We start from the raw sequence: 13,313 nt of genomic DNA on the forward strand, positions 1-13,313 counted from the left end.
ATAAATCTAAAAACCTACCCATCTCAATAGAAAAAGCCCAAACGTTAAAAAAATATAATGAACGTAACAAACTAATATATACGAATTAAATTAAAACAAAACTACATTAAAATATAATACAAATCATTACAACAAATAAAATAACAAAACGATTAAAAACAAAAACATATATAAATATATATTCCCCGTAACACGGGTCATAAACCACCAATAATATAAACAAACAAAAACCTAAAAGTAACTCACATAACAAGACGTATATACTATAGTTTTAGTTATATTTTACCTCATCAAAGAGCTTTTGACCTATTGTATATTCATGTAGGTAAGATTTTGTGGTGTAGTGACTAGTGAGGGTTATATCTCGTGATTAAAAAAGAAAAAATAATTATGTAACTCCAGCCCTATATCATCTCAAAATACCTATTTTTTTGAAGAAAAAATAATTTTAAAAAAAAATTATAGATTTTTTATAGACAAACAGATATGAAGAAATCTTGATTTAATGTTATGATTCCCACTTTGAAACTAATAATAACTAGACGGGTGTCCGCCATATGCAGTGGAAAACACAAATCAATTGGTAATCATAAAATAAGTTTATGAGTGTTTATTGTTTGGTTTGAAACTGTAAAATCGTTCAAGCCGTTCATCGGTTAGATTTCATTGTCGATTTTTTTAACTTTTGGCCGGTCGTTTTCAATTTTCAAATGTTATATTTTGGTTTTTGACGATACAAACCGTTACCAACGGTTTAATTTAAAACCAGACTGCAAACACATTTATGTAAAATGTTATATATATATATATATAGTTAAGTTGCCGTACCACGATCCTTAACGTACAAAAACGTACGCGAATTACGCTCAAAAGCAAAAACAAAACGCTCAAGGGCAAACAAAAAATGCTCAAGGCCAAAAAAACAAAAACGCTCAAAAGCTAAAATACAAAAAATGCTCAAGAATCCGTAATACGCTCAAAACGGATTTCATGAAGAAAAGTAAAAATCGATCGATTAACAATCCAAATCTGCTTTTTTCGTTGAATCAATGATAAATTGGGTATGCATTGAGATTCCGAGATCTTGTGATGTGATTATGTGATTTCATGGATAAATTTCTTGAATGTAGCTATTTTGTACGTTAATTTACGCTTAGGATATTGTATTCTATTATATATATATATATATATATATATATATATATATATATATATATATATATATAGGGTGAGGATCTTAAGTGAACCTTTTGAAATTGAGAACCATTTTGGAAAAAAAAACCTTAAAAATTTTTTAAAAACATAAAAAAAGAAAATTTAAAAAAGTAAAAAGAACAAAAAAAAATTTATTTTTAATCCCGGTTCCATAAAAAAACTAGTTATACTCATATGTGTATTTTTATTTAATCTTGATTTACATAATGTACACATATGTACATGTACATTATCATTTATTTTAATTATACATATGTATAATTTTGCTAAACCGATATTTTTTTATAAAGCAGGGATGAAAAATAAAAAAATTTGTTTTGTTTTTACTTTTTTTAAAATGTTTCTCACATGATTCTAATCCTATATATATATATATATATCTGTGTGTGTGTGTGTGTGTGTGTGTGTGTGTGATTTTTTTTAGATCCACTATGAGTTTTAAAAACTCGAAAGAACTCAACGTAACAATTTTTTTTGAATTTTTTTACAAATGTAATATGTAAGTTTAAGTCTCGTAAAAAAAATTACAGTATTTTTTTACACACCAAATCAACTTTTTACACATGTGTAACTAACATTTTAACTTGTGTTATTATCAAAAATCTGTATTGTCTCTCATGATTTTTTTTAATTAAATTTAATCTAAGCCGCATATTCTATACTTATTTAATTTAATTTGTGGTCTATATTGAATTATTAAAGTTCTTATAACTCATCAAGTCTTAAAATATCATTCCCATATATATATATATATATATATATATATATATATATATATATATTATTGCAGAAAGAAAAAAATTGTAACAATATCATACTCAAATTAAAAATAAAAATATGTTTGTTTTATGGTGTAATTTTTTTTTTAAAATAGTAAAGTATGAAAAAGTTATTAAATTTTATGAAAATTTAAGCCCACCTCGTTTATGAAAATTTCCTTACAATTTGAGTCTCCCTCGTTTTTATTCAAACTTTGTCACAACATTCAAACATATGACGGAATTTATAACATTTCATGGAAATGTTTCCACGTTATGAAAACACCGATATCTTCATGAAATGCATTAACCACATCGTTTGAAGCAAAATCAAAACAAGAGCCAACATAAACTAATAATTGTTGACAGTTCTGAACCTACCCAAATTCTAGGCCTAAAACTGCTCCTCTAATTTTCTTTCCCAATTTCAAACTACACTCAAATTAATTTCTATGAGCTCCACAGTATAAGCTAAACTGCTCATCTTAAACGCATGATTATGTTAATCTAGATCAACATGTGACATGTGATGACACTTGAATGTTTGATAACATCAAATAATCACTAAATCTTCCTAATAGATATGAGGTAATTGCATTAGAGTTACGATAAACACAATATACAACTACATAATTGAAACTAACTGCCATAATGAGACCGCAGAGATCGAGAGGAGCTTGTTTGGCTTGGTTGAGAGCCAGTCGTATTTCCTCCTCCGGAATATAAACACAGGCCATTACGACCTAAATTAGGGTTTTGGCTTTCGTTTGCTGGGCGGTTGGTTTCTACATATGAATATGGAGAAGATGGAACATTGTAATTAATGGATTTTAAACTCACTGTTAATGCGAGAGTGCATAACGGATGCCAATTCAAGGAGAGGGAACGGATGGCTTGAATGATTGTGTTGAATGCGTCGGATCGTGATTCTTCGCTGGGATAATTGCCGAGAAGTTGTCAGAGGTTTATTTAACATTTAATTTAACGATGTATGAAGGAGAGAGAATGTGACAGATGAAAGGACATTGTATTATAATGCGATATAGATAAATAATAAAAAGCAATATCAAACATATAACAATTATGAAATTGTGAACTATGACTTTTTCACATCAATGATCACTTTATGACCTTTTTTACAATGAAATTGACAAATATAATAGTTATGTGGAGCTTCATCTAATATGTTTATGTACCCGCTCACGTCAACTTCAAACTTGGCGTCTGTGGTGTTGCATGTATCGTACCCCTCCTTTGTTACAGTCGCGACGGTATGCTTATGGTCTTCAAAGATAAAATATAAACTATCGTTTGTGCGGAATTTCTTTTCTTTTGACCACTCTTCATAAAAATTAGGCTTCGGAGGTAAAGTCCATCCATAAGCTCCACCGACTACCCAGGAAGTAGCCATCGTGGTGGTGAAATGTGTATACGCAACCACGATGGCAGTAAACAAAACAGAATTTAAATTCAAAGATGTCATATTTGATCCTTTAATTCTTGAGTGTGAGACTATACTCTTTGATGTGTATTTATAGAGGGTGATAAGAAGAAGGTATTGACTTTAGACTGAATTCACACCTAATTGATCTTATTTTTGGTAAAGTAACATTATACTTTTTGTAAATTGATGTAACCTTGCACTAAACTTTATACTTTTTTGGTAACTCTCTTTTGACAATTTTATTAATATATCCTTTGTGTTGATAAACTTTGTTTTATGAAATGTTACAAGTTTGCATTTAGGTTGATTATGGAGTTGGAAGAAAACGTCATCAAGACCTTTAGGATATTAGCAAAAATGAACAATATTTGATTTGCTATATTTTGTTATATTTTGTTGTGACTATCTTATGAATATTGTTATGTGACATTTTCGATGTTATGAAATGAAATGAGTTTGTTAGATATTGTCACTTTAAATAGTGTCATGCGTTTATGGGCAATCGTTACACCTCGGCATGTTCCGCCGCCTTTGGTCGGGGTGTGACAGTTTAAAGCTATCAAAACCAGACTAACGGTCTGTAGCCGGATTAAGAGCCGATCAGGGTATTTATATAAATCTATTTTATTATGGATTAATCATCATTCATTCATAAGGTTTTCAAACGAGATCACCATATCATTCAGAACAGACAATCATAGGTGAATACGTTAAACCTTTTTCAATCAGTCGTGATAAACAAGTTGTTTATCTTAATAAAGTCAGTCAAATATTTTTAAGAGATTGGGTGATCTCTAACATAAAGATTTAAGGGATTATGTGATTCATATTTTATATAAGTTAGAAAATAAAAGCAACTCAGACCGAATACACATGTGTCTGGATCCAAACATAATTTGTTTAGTCTATGAGTCAAGGCTACATGGTCGCAAACTAGAGATCATAACAAAAGTTCTCCAATGGGCGTCAGTTCCCAGAGAACCGTAATTATGTGTGTATGGCAGTGGCACAAATCCCAAAAATAAGAGACGTTTCTGCTGAGATTGTTCAAGAAAACTATCTTGTCAGTCAAAGAAAGATTTATTAAATGTTTTTTTAAATCAACGATTCACCAGCATATCGCTGACGTATTTTTCCCCAATATTACAGGAAATAAAGTTAGCACGTGTAGCAAGAAATATAGCCATTCATGGAGTAGATGCTCGCAATGTAGAGATTGCTCAGTTTTTAATTATTAAATATTGCAAACAATATTTAAACAAAGCTTATAAATAAAACACTCGGATATTTATTATCTGAGAAGTTTTCCAAATAACTTAAATATTTTATTATTATAAATAAAGGTTTACAAATAAATTAATGTTTCAAAATATATATTAATATTTTATTATAAAATAAAGATTTCCACTAAATAACCCGCAAACTCTGATATATTTACAAAACAGGTACCAACTGTTGGTCAAACGCATAGGCCCTAAGTTGGGGTGTGATACATACATAGCTTATCATTACTCGTTCATTCTTTTCTTATTTCTATGTCGGTTTATCAATTAATCCATAACTATATTCATACATGCTTGCTCATAACCTAGCCGTCTATGTTTGCTCATAACCGAGCCATCTATGCTTGCTCAAACCTATCCATTTGAAGTTAGTGGGATTTTCCATCCTTACTTCTTGTAACAAGGTTAATTAGGTTATTTAGCGTAGTTAACCGACCCGATTGAATAAGATCTAGTTAAGTTTTTTTCTTGCCAACGTTAGTTTATTATAACTAATTGGGGTAACTAACTGACTTTATCTTATTAATGGTGCTAACTAGCTTGTTTTAACTTCATAGGAGTTAACGAGGTTTGTTAACAGGGGCTAAAGGAAATCGGTTTGTTTCGTTAAGTTAATCTGGGTCAGGCATTAACACTTTATATAACCAACCGAACTCTTTATTGATTTAGACTAGGCCCAAACAACCATTAGAACTATGTGCACAGGCCCACTTTGGTGTCCCCTGTTTAAATGGGCTTGCAAGGACTTGCTTGTAGACGTGCACAAACCGGGTATTTTCATGAATCGGTTCCGGGTATGGTCAACAAAAGTCAAAACCGGGTCGAGTAGGAACCGGTTCCGGATATAGTCAGTGATAGAGTTCAAGTGTACCAAATTGTGACGCGATGTGAACTGATAATTCTCATTAATCAAAGAAGGCCATTAAATAGGCTTACAAAATAACAAACTGATAACGTAAACTAATAACAGAAACCAACAAATACTGAAACTAGCTAAAGACTCGGACATAACCCAAAGACTCGATCACATCGACTGACTCTTTCAGAAATAGAAACCCTAGACATAAATGGGCTTATAACCCATGCAGACTGCTAAGTGGACTGCATTCCATTATTCTTAAAAAAGTAGACCAATAAACAATTAACCCAAGAACAAGTGGCCCAAACTTCCAACAAACCTTCCCTTAAACTGAAAAAGTTCACCTTTCAGTTTATTCTCCAAGATCTTGAACTCCCATCAGTTTCCTCATTCCTTCAAACACGTCAAGCTTCACGGGTTTAGTCATAACATCTGCAATCTGTTCTGAAGTAGGACAAAACACCAACTTTATTTCTTCTTTGTTCACCAATTCCCATAGATAATGAAAATGTACATCAATATGTTTGGTTCTTCGGCGCATGGCAGGATTCTTTGATAATTTTATGGTGGAACTGTTGTCACATCTGATCTCCAAAGTACCCATCTGTTTTCCAACCAATTCTTCTAGCAAACCCTTTAACCAAACACAATGGCAGGCACAATTTGTTGCAGCTACATATTCTGCCTCTGTTGAAGATAAGGCCACGATTTCTTGTTTTCTTGAGCTCCAACATGTCGCTGTATTACTTAATAGATAAACATACCCCGATGTGCATTTCCTGTCTTCAATATCCCTTGCATAGTCACTATCCATATACACCTGTAACTTCATAAAACCATTTCTTTCATATAACAGACCATAAGTATAGGTCCCTTTCACATACCTTAGGACCCGCTTAGCCAACTGCATATGCTCTTCTCTTAGGCTCAACATGTAACTAGAAATCAGGCCCACAACATACATCAAATCTGGCCTTGTTACAGTAAGATATAAGAGACTTCCAACTAAACACTTATACTCAGTTGCATCCACCTCTTGTCCTCCATCCTTTATCACAACAGTTCCTGGAACTATTGGGTTCTTAACAGAGTTGCTTTCCCACATATCAAATCTATTCAAAATTTCTCTTGCATACTTTCTTTGGCAGATGCTTATTCCATTTGTATCTTGTTTCACTTCCACTCCTAGAAAATACTTCATATGCCCCAAGTCGGTCATCTCAAATTCTTGTTTCATAGACTGCTTGAATCCTTCACACATCATACGATCATTGCCGGTGTATATTAAGTCGTCAACATAAACACTGACCATGATCACTTTATTGCAAACTTTCTTAATAAACAAAGTATGATCGTATTTACTCTTCTTGAAACCTTCTCTTAAAAAATAATTTTCTATGCTTTTAAACCAAGCTCTTGGAGCTTGTTTCAAACCATATAACGCTCTCTTGAGTCTATAAACTTTGTGTTCATTACCCGCTTTGATGAAACCCGGAGGTTATTCAACGAAGACTATTTCCTTGAGTTCGCCATGTGAAAAAGCACTTTTTACATCAAGTTGGTAAACCATCCAATCATTCTTTGAAGCCACTGCCAACACCGTCCTAATAGTATCCCATCGAGCCACGGGTGCAAACACTTCCTCATAATCTACTCCCTTTTTCTGAGCATACCCTTTTACAACCAACCGGGCCTTATATTTTTCTACTTCACCTTTCTCGTTCACTTTGGTTTTAAAGACCCATTTAACTCCAATGGGCTTTATACCTTCTGGTGCCTCAGTTAATTCCCAAGTGCCATTGCATTCTATGGACTGTATTTCACTCTCCATTGCCTTTACCCACTTCTCTTCTTTTGAAGCTTCCTCATAACTTGTTGGATCAACAAACTCACTAAAGTATGCCAAATTCGCCTCTTCATCCGACAACCCATCACCACTTTGATAATCATCCATCCAAGCTGGAGCTTTTGAGTTCCTTTTTGTTTGTCTTCTACGGGCTATGGATGTTTCTTCAATATTTTATTGAGGCCCAATATTATCATCTGATATATCGTCACTTTTAATGGGCTCACTTAACTCGTCTACTGGATCATTTGGCTCACTGTTTTGAGTGGGTTGTTGGGTTGTGGGCTGGTCAACAGCCTGTTCTGGTTCGTCTTGAGACCCATTTTCTTCCACGTCGTCATCTTCGTCGGGAATCAGCAACTCTAATTGGCCCATTTCTTCCTTTTTCTAAATCCACTCACCCTCTTCATCAAAGGCTACATCGCGACTGATTATAATCCTTTGTTTGATAGGATCATAAAGTCGGTAAGCCTTCGATTCCGTACTTATCCCCAAAAAAACACACTTGTGACTTTTATTATCCAGCTTGGTTCTCAATTGGGCTGGAACATGAGCATATGCTATCCTACCAAGTATTTTGAAATAATCTAGGTTCGGTTTGGTACCAGACCATACTTCTTCCGGAACTCTATCTTCTAATGAATTTGTGACACATCTATTTAGCACATAACCAGCCCAGTTTGCAGTCTCGGGCCACAACCACTTTGGTAATGATTTTTCAATCAGCAGGCATCTAACAATGTTCATCATTGTTTTATTTCGACGCTCGGCCACTCCGTTTTGTTGTGGTGTGAAGGCTGCAGTTAGTTGCCTTTTTTTACCATAAGTTTCACAAAATCGTTGAATTCAGTTGAGGTGAATTCACCACCTCTGTCACTTCTCAACCCTTTAATTTTCAACCCTGACTCATTCTCAACCATTGCTTTAAATTTTTTAAACACATCAGAACTTTCCCCCTTATTTTTCAAGAAATAAGTCCACCGTTTTCTTGTATAATCATCAATTAAAACTAGAACATACCTTTTACCACTAGGTGATGCAGGTTTGATTGGCCCACACAAGTCAGTGTTAAGTAACTGCAGCTTTTCAGTAGCTTTCCATAAACTTTTCTTTGGAATCATTTCCCTTTGCTGCTTACCCAATTTGCATACCTCACATATTTTAGTTGGCTCAATAACTTTAGGCATCCCCCTCACAAGTTTCCTATATTGCATGGTTCTTATGGACTTGTAATTTACATGTCTAAGCCGTTTATGCCATATTTGGGTATTGTTTTCTTCATCTACTTTTAAACACCGGTTTTCGATAGGTTTCTTAGTTCCATTCAGCAAGAACATTCTATTGCGAGTCATGTTTGAGGTAACAATTAGACCTTTCTTTGGATGGTAAATTTTACATGTACCTTGCTTGATGACTACGGTTAAGTCCTTCTCTTGTAACTGCCCAATACTTAAAAGACCGGAAGTGAGCTCCAGGACATAGTATACGCGAGTTATGACTTGAGTAATCCCCTCTATCTCAAGTATTATGTCACCAATACCTTTAACGTTTAACCGAAGATCGTTGCCCAGCTTCACAGTATGTGTGTAGTCTTCATCCAAGCTAATAAACCATTCTCGTGAGCCCGTCATATGATTGGAACATGCTGAGTCAAGAAACCATACCCCCTTCTTTTCTTCTCTTTCAACTTCTGCATGAGCCATGAGAATCAATTCTTCTCCTTCATCAAACTGAGCATAGTTCACTGTCTTTTCACCATTTGGACAATCTTATGACAGATGTCCCAGTTAATGACATTTGTAACATTCAATTGCTGATTTATCAAAATCAGTTCTTGTCCTCCCACGTCCTTGTCCTCTACCACGACCGAATTGACTTCTTCCTCGTCCACGACCTTGTGCACAACTCCCTTCACTTTCTGTTTTTAACACTTTTGTTCTTTCTTTTGAGCTTTTGTTCATGCACTAATAACGAGCTTTGTAACTCGTCCACTGTCTGTATCTTTCGATTCTTCAATCGTGCAGGCCACAAAGTTGAAGTTTTCGATTCTCTACTATTTTCACATCGGGCATGTCTTCCCCATAATTGCTACAATCATGACCCGATTGAAATATTCAGTCGCACTTTCTCTGTCTTTCATCTCGAAATCTCTCCTCAAACGCTGCAATTGTGCTCTCTTTACCCTTGATACTTCGCCTTCATTGCTTCCCAAATTTCCTTTTGAGTCATGGTTCGTAATATCTGTTTACCAATTGATTGAAACAGATAGTTTCGAGCCTTCAAATCTTTTAGTTTCACAGCGTCTAACTGATAACGTAAACTAATAACTGTAACATCATGAAAATATCGGACCAAAAATGCCAAGTTCCAAAGTCAAAGTTTCAAAATTGTCAAAATCCAAACGTTAGTGTTTAAAATGAAAATTCTGTTTTCCGGACCCATCGCGACACGCGATGGATCAGAAGAGACACACATCGCGTATCGCGATGGGTTGTCTGACACAAAGGCACGTGTAGTGCCACGAGTCAACACGTGGCACAACGGTCGCCACGTGGCAGCACATCCACCACGTGGCGCAACGCTTGCCACGTGTCGCCACGTGGCAGGTCTACGTGGTGACTGGCCAAGCCTACGTCGCGATACACGACGGGCTCAGCCAGAGGGTCATCGCGTATCGCGATGGGCCCCAAAATTTTGCCTATAATAGCAAGTCCGAGATCTCATTTTCCACACACCAAAAACCTGATATCTTTCTCTCTCTAACATCTCACTAGAATCCTATAATCTTATTATCAAACCACCTTGAAAACCGTGCCTTGATTCCTCGATTATAATGCCATTCCCTCGTTGTTCATACCACCTTCCACCGACGTATCAACCAAGAAGGTGTGTTATATCTCGACATCATGTTGGTTAGTCTCGTAAACCGTGCCGACGATTGGTGAGGTATTCGTGTTCATCGTGTTGCGTGTCGAAGAGATAAGTGTCAAGAAATAGGGTTGAACGAGAAGATAAAGAAGGCAAAGTGGCGTTGAGGGGCTGCTCAAATATTTAGGGTTTATAAGCCAAAAAAAAGGTTGGCATAATGCCCAAAGAAAGTAATAATAAAATATTATAAAGGCTTAAATCTTAAGTCGAGGTTATACTCGATACCTCGATAAAATAAAAGAAAATATAATAATGAAAAGAAACGGTTATAATTATGAATATATATATATATATATATATATATATATATAATATATATATATCAATGTGATTATATTATATGTGATTCTTTGTTATGAAAATATTATTTAAGTAATAATAACTATTCTTAGATAATAAAGAAAAGAAAAGAATACGTTTTCTTAGAGAAGAAGAAACGAAAGGTTTTATAAATAAACTAAAGGTTTATAATATTACTTTTTAACTAAAGGTTTTAAGTAAAAGAGATTTTGAACTAAAGGTTCATCGAGGTGGCGATTATAAAACAAGACTAAAGGTCTTAAAGCCGGATTGTATATCCGACTAACAAATGGTTATACTCGTACTATAGGTGCGAGATAGCAACAGGAAAGACCCTCGAACGGTGTTTGAAGCCGATCCAAATCAAAAGGTGAATACGCCCCAACTTTTACAAACTTGTTTTCAAACAAGTCAACGTGTTATATGAAAAACTTTACATGAGACTAAGTGTCTCTAAAGCATTTATAAACAAGCGTATAAACACTGGCCTTAGGCTATCGTGTACGTTTGTCTGGATCCTTTCATATGTGATGGGCACGTCACACTTGGTCACAATTACGCTCGCATGCGGGGAGTATGACCTTGTGTATACGCATAGGCACTCAACTAGTCAAATGCTGCGGTGTTTGCTCGGGGGACCGAGTGTAGAGACTTGAGTTTATGAATTGTATTCTTTTAACTTGATTATTCCTAAGCCACAATGGGCCGAGACCTACGTAGTCTCGAGGTGTGATTAAGTAAAAGAAAATATTTTTAGCGTCAGCATATTCACCAGCATTCGTTGCTGGCGTATTTTCTTACATTTTGCAGGTGATCAGGACTAGAGCTTGTGATGACGAAGTACTCAAGATATCCGATGGCTCTGATCTTTTTTTTAAATTTAATATAATGTTAATGGTGGTTTTGTAAACTAAAACAAGTAATCTTTGAAACATTAAACGGGAACTTTTAAATCCCGTCTTTCGTATATGTAAATATTATATTTAAATCAACATGTTTTATAAAGTCTTCCGCTATTAATCCGCAACTCTGATTTATTTATTTACAAATGTGGTACCAACTGTTGGTCGCACTCCCAGGCCTAAGATGTGGGTGTGACAGGTTGGTATCAGAGCCATCGATCTTAGCGAATTGGGTATTAGAAGATAATACCTAAGCTTTGATCCAAACATATGAAAAATATTTTTACTTGTTTATTTGAATAGGGATAAGATTGGTCGGTAACCCTTTCTGTCCCTCTCCTCATTCTAAACCACTCAACTTAGATGTCTTTCAAAGAATTAATGGAGAGTTATGATCGTGAAGCAAAAAGAGCCAGAATCTACTACTCATTTCCAAAAGACAACATGAGCGGCTACTACTATGCAGCATTCTTCAATCCCGATGTAGAGCATGATATAACCAAACCATTTCAATATCCCGGTACAGAACAAAGTCCAATTAACCTTCCCGATGACACTCCAAGTCAAGCATACCAAGCACCACGACATTCAAGCTACCACCCGTCAAGCTTAACCATGTACCAACCATCCGAAGTTCCAATGTATCATCCTTCCGTGGTTCCTACTTATCAACCATCTGAGGTCCCGCCGTACTACCCATCTGGCATTCCAACATACCTACCACCGAATCCTCACCCTTCATACGCTTTTCTCTCCAACCGGCCAATTAAAGAGGAACAAAGATCTCCCTCATCAGAATGGATGCAATGCCACTCAGATCAGTGAAGATGGCATACCGGAACCTCTACCATGGATTCTGTCAACTCCCGTCCCAACAAACAAGGACCATCCCGCAAACCCAAAATGAGGGCGATGATGTCGTACGAGAACTTTCGCATGCCCGCAATATCAAAAGAGACTGCCCAATTAATGGATGAAGATGACCCGGAAGAAGAGGACCCGGAAGAAGATGAAACGGAAGAAGATCCGGAGGAGGAATACCCCGAAAATCCTAATGAAGTAACAACACCGATGGAAGAACCATTCTCTTACCAAAACCCAAGTTATGGTTCTGTTGATCCTTATATGCAATTTCTCCAAGAACTCAAAGGCAAAGCGACATCAAGCTTCCCACCGTATCAAGGCAAGATCCCATCAATTGAAGACCAAGCGAATGAAATCCGGGGAGCAGAACGAGGCTGCTGAAGCTTTCTTCAATTATCAATCCGATGTGACCACATCTCCATATCCAGACCCGAGGAACCATTTCGACGTAGTCATGATGGGGTATCGTGATCCACCACCCCGCTATGGATATCCTAATGACATTCCTCAGTCACAGGAGGAACATCTAGATCGAGCCATACTTGAAACGGATGAATTGAGAAAGAAGATAGCCGTTGATGGGAAGAAAAAGAAGAAGATAGGAGAGACACTTCTTCGAAAATGCAACAAGTTAACCAAGGTCGTGAAGAAATTTATGAAGGATTGAAGAGTGAATGATGAAGAGATGGCGTGGTGAAGAGTTTGTGTGTAATATAGCTTATGTGTTATGTGTAACTAATGTTGTAATAAATAACAATAGGAATATATATATCGAATAAACGATATATATAAGTATGTTGTAAAAATAATATATATATATATATATATATATCATTTTATGTTATATATATATATATGTGTGTATAATAAAATAAAACTTGTGTTTTAAGAAAAAGAAATTTTGTTAAATTTCA

This window comes from Bidens hawaiensis, unplaced genomic scaffold (genome assembly GCF_021521415.1).
Source record: "Bidens hawaiensis isolate Kalapana, Puna unplaced genomic scaffold, B.hawaiensis_p1.1 tig00049373_1, whole genome shotgun sequence".
Lineage (NCBI taxonomy): Eukaryota > Viridiplantae > Streptophyta > Magnoliopsida > Asterales > Asteraceae > Bidens > Bidens hawaiensis.